We start from the raw sequence: 11,473 nt of genomic DNA on the forward strand, positions 1-11,473 counted from the left end.
CCCATGGAGGGACATGAATCACAAAAGGCTGCCAGCAGGCCAATAGACTCCACCCCTGGCGACCCCAACTCCCCACGGTCAGCAGTGGGACGGCATCCAGAGCCGGTCAGCTGTCTGTGCTGGTTTCCGGTTTAGTGCTCCGACGGGAATCCGTGAGGTTGTGACCCGTTGGCATCTGGGATTGATGGATCGTGCCCCAGTGTCCTCTGGATGACAGACCTGGGGCCTGCAGTAACTGTCCCATATGGTCTTTCTTTCTGGAGTCCATCGCTGACACTTTCTAAAAGGCCACGATTTTAGCGCTAACAGATTCTGTGCGGTGAATTTTCCAGGACCCAGGGACATCTCTCACGAACTTCTGTCGGTCATTTTCAGCTCTTCCTCCCCTTGCCTTTGTTCCTGTGAGACTGCAGCCTTATCTTCAGAAGTATGGCTGTTCCGTGCTTATTATAACACATTTTCAGCTTCACCCGGCGTTCAGTTCCATCTTGCGCTGAGTGGTTCAAACAAGGTGTTCATTATGCCAGGCTTTTCACTTGGGGGGGGGGGAGGTGGGGTGCTTTATCTTTCCAAGTTGGCCTTCTTCCCAGGGCAAAGATAGCAGAAGGGGAGGGGGTGTTATAGAAAGAGGTACCAAGTATGCAAAGATAATCAAGTGGCTAATTTTGTACCAATCAAATCAAAATGAAGAAACCAGGACAGAAATGAATAAGATATCAATACATCATTCTTGGTTGCCCTAAGCCTCAAAAAGAGTCTGATTGCCCTTAAACGGTAACCATAAATAATAGACAATCATTGGTAGTTGCAATAATGGTCCACGCACATTCTGACACTATTCAAAATGCGTCATTTGACGCTCTTCAGGTCTGTTTAGTCGACACTCTTGTAAAAACTGGCTGCAGGAACCCTCTTCCTGCTGGGAAGCCTCTTCCTCTTCTGGGCTGTTTGTTTTCAGGGATGAGGCAGACGGCAAACGAGGTGGGAAGCCGCATGCATCATGGGAGGCGGCCAAGAGCTGCTCGCCGACCTGGCAAACGGCAGGGTAACCCGCGAAACCAACTGGGAAGGCCTGGCCTCCATCGCCGAGCATGTAGCCTGTTGTGTAAAACCTAGCACTTAAGAAATGCACATATTTTGACAGCGAGGGCAGCTGGCATTTGGTTAAGCGGCCGACATTGTGACCAGGAGGTTGTGAGTTCACGTCTCAAGAGGAGGTGGAGCTCATTGAGAACTGACCCGACAGGAAGGGAGCATTTCCTGAATTTCTATGAACTAGATAAAAAATTTTACCCTGAAAAATCCAAAATGAATTATTTAAAAATAATAATAATAAATAATGTAACCATAAAATCTGCCATCTTGCTTTTTTTCCCAAATTATGTCTTGCAAAATGCACCAGAGGCACATCTGCAACTCGAATTGCGACGATCACGGGCATGCATGCAAATTAATTAGGGTCCTCTGGCCTGTGGAGCAGTGGCATTGCAGTTAATTCGGCTGAAGTGTCACCGTAACAAAAGGTACGTTGGCGTTTGAAGTTGGCGGCTGCTGCTGCTTGGGTGGGAGCCACAATCGGAAAGCTCTGATGCAATTGGAAGGTAAAAAGAAAACACATGCATGCAACTGACTGCTGTTTTACTCAGCTGACACTGTACTCATTACACTTCTTCGGCTTATTATAATTCATCACATAGAGGCTTTGGCTTCCCAGTGATCACAGAGCTTAGCACAACTTGGTACCAAGGGCCATGCCTTGCTCCCCCAACCCAATTTCCATCTCTGAGGTCCAATAGAAGGCCCAGTTTCAGTACACCACTCTGTGAAACAAACTCACGACTGGGTAGATAGATGCACGTGGATGAAAATTTATGATGATTCATATTAATGAGGATATATGTTAATGAGGGTGCATATTAATGAGGATATATGTTAATGAGGATACATATTAATGAGTGTCAGGTCAATCGATCCTTCAGACTGCTGCCAAATTGCCGGTGCATCTTCAGGAAGCAGCAAACGGCACTGGAGTCCCGTTCTGAAGCCGCCGCCCCCCCCAGACCCTGCCAGCCATGCCGACTGAATCCAGCCACCCAACCCGACGGTTCTGGCATCCAACCTGATGTCCATCCAGTGATCAGAGGTCACGTCCCATTTCTCCAAGAAGCTTCTCAGTCAACTATAAAAATATATATTCCTGATAAACCTGGGGAGCTGCTTAACCCGGGCCGGGACCATGCCCACATTTTGCGTGGCGCCTTTTCCCGCCGCCGGAGTCTGCTGGCCTTATTACCGTAGCGTGAGAGCCAAGGCCTTTTATCAAAATTGCAGAAAAGCTCCAAGAACCATGAACAGAGCCTGGACTGCATTTCTATCCTCTCGCTGCTACTTCCTCACATCCAGGGGGTGGTGAGGGGGGGGGGTGAGGTTGGAGTCAGAGGGATGACAACATTCATCTCTTCAAGGTTAAATTAAACGAGAAAATCACCTGCGCTTCCCGTTCTATCACTTTTTTTTTTACTCTTGTTTTTCCTCTCCCCTCCCCCGTCCCCAAGTCCCCAGTTCGTTTTTAATAAAAGGGCAAGAAAAAAAAAAGATGTGGGAAGATATTATGAGAGAATTCACGCCTGCTTTTGGGGGAAAGCTGAGCGGAGACAGGCAATATTACTGCTCTCCCCAAACCCCGCACCAGCGCGACTCATTTGTCTGCCTTAAGCTAACGCCTTCCGGCTAAGCCCTTGCTTCAGCATCCTACCTCCACTGAGCCCCCCGTGCTCCCGGAAAGGACCCTCTGACTGCGCGGTCCTCGCTCAGCTTACTCTCACTTATATCTTGCACCAAGCGCCAGGAAATTACCGAAAGTACAATTTCTCACAATCGAACCCCAAGGTTAGCTGCCGCCATTTTAAATTCTTTGGCTAATGGATAAGTGCCCTAATGATTCTGTCATGAAGACACACCACGAGGGGTCAAGCCATTACCACGCCTGCCTGCCACACAGTGGTTTTGTATACTCCTCCGCCCCCCCCCCCCCCCCCCCAAAGAAGCCGGCGGTGTCTCCGAGGGCTCGGTTGGTCCCGGGGGAAACAGCTGCACTTGATCAAATATTCAGTCTTCACTCTACAGGATGGTTGTCTAATGAGTAATCAGGAAGCCATCACTCCGGCAATGGATGCAATGCGAATCAGATGCTCCATTTCTCCTCGTGAAATATATTCATTACCATTACAAATGCTGCTTTTATTAAAGCCATCCTGTAATACCACAACCGCGTCTGCCACAGCACAATTATCGCCACATGTCGCACCGGCACCCGTCTGCCTATTGTGTTACTGTCGTGATAATTATATATCATATGTGAAGGATCTTATGCACGTCGCAATAGATCTAACTATGTAAATACTTCAATGAATGGCACCTTGGCGTGTAGACAGGGCCACACAAAGACGTGGCTGGGTCCTGCAACCCACCCCCACTCTCTCCAGACCAAAGCTAGCATTACCCATGCTCACACACTCATGGGCTCCCCCTACTGTCAGGTACCCTGAATGTCTTCCCCTTTTTTCACCCTTATGGATGGCCCAGCGTGTCCATTCCTACTGTTGGAGGCGCCATATATTTAGGGCTGCCAACATTTTGATCTCCACGAACCTGTTTACGTTCCGCAAATACTCCACGGCCGCAGGGCGTGGGTTGTCAGCATATCGATCAACAATGTCATAAGTTTAACCATTTCCATTTTTCTCAGATGCAGACAGAACACTTGAACATGAGGGGTCGTAAAAAATGTTAAATATATTGTTTAATTTCAGAGATCAACTAACCCCCCCCCCCACCCACCCCATCATAAAACCCTATGTGTTATTAATGGTTGGGAGTCCATACCATAGGGCTGAGAATACCCTAGCAAATTCAGGGGGCCTATAATTTTACAGGGCCCCTTGGATTGTTAAGATTCTAAGTAAAATTGGGTGAGGGGCATTTTGTCAAAATTTCTGGGTACATCCCTGGCTGTCATCCCTGCTGGAGAAGGAGAGATGCAGAGCCCCTTGCTTGCAAAGGACCCGCGTGAAATCGAGCATTAAAGTCCCTCTGTACTGACGGGGAGAGGAGAGATCAGGAGGGTAGATGAAAGGTCAGGAGACGGGTCCTCGATCTTCAGCCAGCCATCGACAAGAGAGAAAAGGCAGCTCGACTCCCACATCCCGCAGGAGACATCTTCACCCTGGGCAAGCATAGAAGGCATTCACTACGAAAAACAAACAAATAACAAGATTTATTCAGAGTTTTTAAAAAGTCTACTGCTGCTTGCATCCGTCGCTTGTCGAGAAGCTCAGCAGTGAGACGCTCCAAATCGCACCACACTCCATAGAGACGTCGATGGTGATTGATGCTTATTAACAAATTCTAAGGCTAAAGGGCTTAAAAGCATAAAAGAAGAGAAAAGCCTGGAGGCCCCCAGGAGGTGATCAGCTGTCAGGTTCGCGACTGGCACTTGATTCGCTATTATTTTCAAGGCGAGTGGCTTTGTGCATTCAGGATACGGCAGAGAAAAAAACCTTCTATTATTTCCCACACTGTAGCCTTTTGATGACCTACGCTAAACTAATTTTACAGGATGCTCAGTTCTGCTAAGGACAGTCACAGCTGAGACCTTTGCCAACTGCTGACGCACAAGGTGCCATTGGGACAGGACCTCACCTTCCTGTCTCCAGGCAACTGTTGGCCTCCTCCAGTTGCTCCCAATCTCCCACCTAGGGGGAGCTGTGCCACAGCATCCCAGCTCCTTGTATCGCTGGTGGCTTGAGGGTTGCTTCTTATGATTAACCACTGGCTGTTTTACAGTAATAAATACAAAAATATTTAACACAGAGCAGTAGAATTTGTTTTTTTTTCTCTCTCTCTCTCATCGTTGCATGATTTCCCTCCTGGGATGTGCGACAGTTTGGTCGAGACCTAAGATGACCAGTTCTGAAACTTGTCATCTAAGGCAAAAAAGAACTTTCCAGAAGAGAGGAATCGAAAAAGTTGCAAAGAGACTGTTCAGATCTAGCACTGCCTGCCCTCTGGACCTAAACGCTGTAATAATCATTTGATGATATACCTAATGAAAAAAAAATTATGCTTTGCCCTTGAGGAACATGCGGAATTTACCTTTTTGGCAACATGGTTATGGGAGGTGGAGAGGGCCAGAGCCTAAATTTTAAATAGTTTAATTTTGGTATATAGGCGAGAGAGATATGAGGCTAAAAAGTAGGGCATGTTGCAGGACTTGTGAGCGCCCTCTACTGCGAACGACTGTGCAGTGCATCAAGGGGACAACTTTTTTGGATAGGGTCTCTCTGCACTTGCTGACAAGTCCTATTTCCTAAACCACCCCCATTGCTAAATGCTTCCATGCTTGAGTGAACTGTCATCCTGGCTCTGTGCACTATTGGTCGACTGGCAGCAGCTGACGTGACTGCATGATCCATTCACATGAAGACAGACTCTACTGCAACAACACTCTCCATATGTCCTTTTGGACCTGGGGGAGCGGTAGGTCCACCCCCTCCCATCGGTATGCTTGCACACTCCTTCTGGCCAACTAAACCTTCAATCTACTGCAGAATCCCCCCCCTGCCCCCCCAATAGCAGACTTACCCGAAGTGACCAATGGAAAGGGCCCTCTGCCAAAAGAGACAGATTTCCAGCAAGGGGGTGGCCAAACACACCCTCCTCTCGGGAGGTGGGAGAGCATCAAGGAACACAAAGTCTTCGGCTTTGGAACAAATGGACCTCAATGAATGAGAGCTTGATTCAGGCCAACAAGCAACTCTTCACTATTTACAGACCCTGGGGAATTACAGATGAGAGGCTGAGTAACAATTAACTGTCAGATTGTGGCCTATATGTCAGAGAATAATCAGCGGATGGCCGCATCGTGTAATAATGGGCCTTCAAAAGACATCTAATATCATTAGCATATCTGCTCCTTAGCAGGTGCTGCTGAACAGGGCAAATTCGTTGCCGTATCTTCCCTTCCATTCTTCATTAGCTTCTCTCTGGCTCAAGCGCAGCATTCCTCACTGCGAGATTAAAAACTTGCCCCCGACTTCAGCACTGCAAGGTGTGATGCCCATGTTTGCACATACAAAGCTTGTTAAAAGTACATTTAATGTAATCGTTCAAAGGAAGGAAGCTGTGGAATGTGCCGTGTGTAGCCAGCATCGTGCCGGCTTCCACTGATTATGCAACAGTAGCGATTGCCACTGCGACCGATAGAAATGAAGATACACAGCTATCACGACCAATAGCAATAGATACACAGCTATCGCGACCAATAGCAATAGATACACAGCTATCGTGACCAATAGCAATAGATACACAGCTATTGCGGCCAATAGCAATAGACACACAGCTATCGTGACCAATAGTAATTAAGACATACACTCTCTGTCCTGTTAGCATATGCTGTCTTGGTTTTTGAGACTGTTCCCCTTGACACATTAAATAACCCTATATTATTATTATTATTATATTATACTGGAGTGTATATTTTTGCGGGACTTAAACCCCTAAACGTAGACATATAATGCAACAATGCAACCCATTAATGCACCATAGCGCACAGAAGCACAATGGTAGCTTAGTGGTTAGCACTGCAGCGTCACGCATGTGGAAGTTAGGTAAACTGGTGAGTATGAATCGTTGTTTGTGTGTGAGTGTGTGTCAGGGCTGGCATCCTATCCAGAGTTTCGAACCTCCTGTGCTTCCTGGACGGCTTCCATGCTCACTGCGTACCAGACAAGGGACTACAGAGACCTACATAACATGCGATGAATGTCTTGCAATATGGTGTGTATGCTACCTGGGAAAAGCATATTCGTCACATGCAACAGTCAACGTTCATACACATTTTTTGTCTTACAGAGGTAGCTAAGAAAATTAGGTCAATCGTTACTGATGAAGAAATGATGTGACTTAATGCCCCCAAAGGCAAAGTTAAATATAGCAGGATGCGGGTGATGTCCCTTCATCTGCCAAATGACAAAGACTCACCCAGGAGCACGAGGCATGGGGGCTGAAAGCCCCCCCCCCCAGAAACATATTTGACACTCCCAGCCCTCATCCTCCGTAGCTTGGCGTTAATGATGGTACCTTTGAGCGGGATCCATTGTTAGAACAATTAATTAATTAAATGGCATTAATTAGGCAATTGACTGGCTGGCTATAGGATTGGTAACACAGTACACAAATCAGTACATACTTCACTAAAGTGAAAGACTGATAGTCGCTCCTTTTCTCATTTGCTTTATCATAGTCGACTGATAAAGTGATAGTGAATGACTGCATGCTCCAGACTGCATACTCAGTCACTGCCACTAGGTGGAGGGGCAATTCTTTCTCTTTATTAGAATTTATGCTGGTTTGTGTAATGTGTGTGCCCAGTACTAAACTGCCTACATGAATCATTGATTGCCTTTTAATCTAGTATTTTTCATTACTAGAATTTTAGTAATTTCAGAATTATTATTACCAAACTTTGCACGCTACAGAGGCAAAAAAATGGATTTAAGAAAAAAAAAACTAGTAATCCTAAACCATAATCAAAATATTTATACATTCATCGGGTGTAAAGGAGCATTCAGGCCAAACGTGCATCAATGTTTTATAGTTAAGCGAACAACCAATGATGCAAAGGGCATATTTAAGAAGTACCCATAACTACCAACTGCGCACAAAAAAATCTAAATTACATGACATTCATAATAACAAGGGAGTTTTAAAGCTTCACGACAAGCCGCACACATGACATGCAGATGGAGGCACAAACAAAGGCACCAAATAGACCCCCCCCCCCACTGTGCCCAGCCACATGTCAATTTCCCCGCAGATTGTTCCAAACGCAGCCTTTCATCTTGCTTATTGATCTCTCGGTTAATTGAAACACGAATCATTGAATCTAATTAGTTCGAAGGATAGACTGTATCCAGGACACAGTGAAACCACCTCGAAACACTCAAAGAAAAATGGTTTGGAATGAAAGGTCAGACACGAAAAGTAATTATTTTCCATTTATTAAAGTGATGTAAGTGTCGCCAAGTGAATGTGTAGAACATGGCTGTGGAATGAGGTTTAAATCATTCGCAAAAAATGTGCGATGCTTATAAAGCCTTCTAAAGATCTATTACATTTTAAACAGAATTTAAATTAAAGGCTATTGGGGCTGCGTCTATGTTGGTTCTCTGTAATGAGCGATACTCACATTTAACTCACAAATCTTGTGCCTTCAACAGCATTCCAATGTCCTGGAGAATGAGTACTTTAGAAGCTGGCACTCCATATCAGATACTACCACTCCGTTTCAGTGCTTATGAGATCATTTTTAAGGTTTACAAGCTTCTCCCAACACTTTCTCAACAATGCAGGCGGAGAGCAGATTGAACAAATTGAGTCAATAATGACTGTCATCTTGTTAAGGACACAACATTGAACACCTAAGAGGCCGTTTGGGGAAGATTAACTCATCGATTTGGCTTTTATGCAATAAAACCAGAGAAAATGAATTGGAAAAAGTCATTTAATAAAAACAATCTCAAAATAAAAAAATGGCACAGCAGGATGACTTGGGCACCATGAAGCATTAACATTTTTCATTAATTTTGACACATGCTGCAGTGACTGTCTCTTCTCAACAAAATAGATGAGAAGACGAGTAAGAGAATGAAAGTGGTAATGCTAATGTTCTCCACTAATGTGGCTAATAAAGGGTGACAGATCTGGGCTAGGGCTGCACTCCACAGCTGTCCCCAGATCAGACCAGGATGCCCCCTGGTGTACCAAGCAACCACCCCCTCTTGATGCAGGAGGGTGAGGGCCCAGTATCTGGAGACGCAAACAATGGCTGCCTCTAATTAACAAAGACAGCTGTGCCTAGCATAACTGTGCATAGCATTGCGTGGCAACGTAGAAAGCTGGACACTGTCCATTGGGGGGGGGGGGGGGGGGGGGTTCGGGTAATTAAAGATCACAGAGCTTCCTGGTAAGGCAGTTCCAAAGTGATTGGTGATGACATCCACTGTCCTGCGGGGGCAGCGTTCTTCCAAACCAAACCAATCAAGCACAGCCATGCAAGGGTCATTCGAGTCCTGAATTTGCAGTAAGTAATAAGGGCTAAACACAGGACACATGCCAGCATGCTGCTGCGGTCTGCCTGAGTTATTTCATTATGGCAAAGCAGAATCATGTTCAAATAGTTGTGTTATGTGGCCAAAGTGTTTGGATCATTGCAGAATGTTCTGGTATGCGAGTGATTTTTACAACGTGAGAATCACCCTTCAATTCCCAGAAGAAACTCTGCAACAATACGCAGAACTCTATAAACCAGTTAGCATCAACTGACTATTGTCTTGAAGAAAATGGCCAAAGCAACTAGGATAGTATTAAGGTCTTTCTTCAACAGATGACTTTAAATGCCTTCAACTCTACACTGTTAAATCTCTGCTGGTCCACCTTAATCCGGCATACACCCACTACTAACCAGTACGTCATTCCTGTTTGGCTCCACCAAATCCTATACATGCAAAGCCTTCTACATTGTTCGTTTCCAGTAGGCACACCAACCGGTGTTGGAAAGCAAAAAAAAAAAAAACAATTGTGTGGTTTCTAACAGGTCTGCACTGGCCGAGTTGCCACATACTTAATTGGGCAATCCCGATTCAAATAAGATCAGCGACGTCACTACCGCTGACACGGAGGACACCTGGCTACAAGGTGCCGCTTACCCTCCGTCGGCAAGTGAGACGACAAGCTGGGAAACGTGGTGCTGTTGACTCTCCATCAGAAATATGAAAGTTACAAGCGGCTGCCTGAATATACTTAACAGCTCATTTGCAATACTCGAGCAACAGGCACTGAACCAAACACGGGGGCAGTGTGTGACTCAGGGCAACGTGCCTGTGATCGGAATGTTGCAGGTTTAAATCCCTGGGTCAACAGAGTGGTTTCACCCTTGGGTCCCTAAGCAACACCCTTAGCAGCAGATTTTTCCAGGGACTGTCTGACAATAGCTTCTCAAAATAAAAAAGTACACCTCTCTCACAACAAGGACGAACCCCAAACCATTCCCAAAGCGGCATACATCCGTCCAACAGAGCTGTGACATTGAGCAAGAGTTACCACACAACTTGCTGGAAGGGGCACTGAATGCTAGCATAGCACTTTAAAGTGAGACTTTATAATCAGTCTTTATTACTTTATTGTTGTTTTGCTACAAAGTGGTATAAAAATATATACCCTAGAGACTCCGCTTCACATTGGAATCTGGGATTCACTTAAAATATTTGTAACTACTGGCTTTCATATTGCTCAGTATGGAAAATAAGATAAGACTGTAAATGCCTATTTTCCCAGTGGGGATCCTCAGTATTGCCTTGCTTTTCACCTCTTCCCTTTTACTGAGCTCAGAAAGTAAATCCACTTATGGTAACGCTGTTTACTTCGGCACGAACACCCCTGCATCCACTCTTTTAAAACCCCTTTTAAACTGGAGATCCCCAACAGTTGAATTTCAGCTCAGAGGTGTTGCGGTTAGGAAACATGGCATTCTTTAAATGACTGCTTCCCCCACGATAATGCCGCGGAAGCTCCTGCTAACCCTGTCAATAATCAACATGAACTACATCTTGAACAATCTTGCCTAAGACTCACACTTTTTTTTCATTCCACACATTCAGGTACTTAACTAATGTAGTATTCCTCTTTATATGAAGCATGGGCTGTAAAATCCAGCAAAGTCACACACACACACACACACACACAAAAAAAAAATCACGGTCCAAAGATGATTTTGTTTTCAGTACTTAACATACTGGAATAGACAAACTGCAAAATTTCAACTGTATCTATCGAGTGGTTTCAGAAATATACATTTTTACATGTTGTAGCGCCCCCTATAGATAAAATGCTGCCAGTTTTAGGTTTCCGCTCCATAACGCCCTGCTACACTTGCGCATATTCTCAAATTAAAGCTGTTCATGTAAAACTAAGTACAGCGCGGGAACAATTCGGGCATGGCTAGCAGCCATTTTGTTTATAAAGTTAAGCATTTTAAAATAATGATCAATCATGTCAAAGATCATTTTTAATAATGTAAAAGCTTAGCTGCCAAGATTACACTTGATTATCCAGACTGGACAATAAAACCCAGGACAAGTTAACAAAAACAGGTTATGCTAATTATTTAAAATAGCTAAAGAGCTAAACCGGTAGTGGCAGGTGTGACGCCGGGACAGGGGGAGACCATTGTGGTGGTGGGACATGGTAATGCAGCGCCAACCACGTGCTGTAAGGCTAAATATCTGACAGAACTAGCCTGTGATTCCAATAGTCTTTTTAGGGTCATTGAAGGAGCACTTTTTCCATGCCCACTACATGCTGCTGCCACCATTCGTTTCAGTCCCAGCCTCTATTACGCACCAGTGACACGAGT

Source organism: Brienomyrus brachyistius, chromosome 3 (assembly GCF_023856365.1).
Source record: "Brienomyrus brachyistius isolate T26 chromosome 3, BBRACH_0.4, whole genome shotgun sequence".
Taxonomy (NCBI): domain Eukaryota; kingdom Metazoa; phylum Chordata; class Actinopteri; order Osteoglossiformes; family Mormyridae; genus Brienomyrus; species Brienomyrus brachyistius.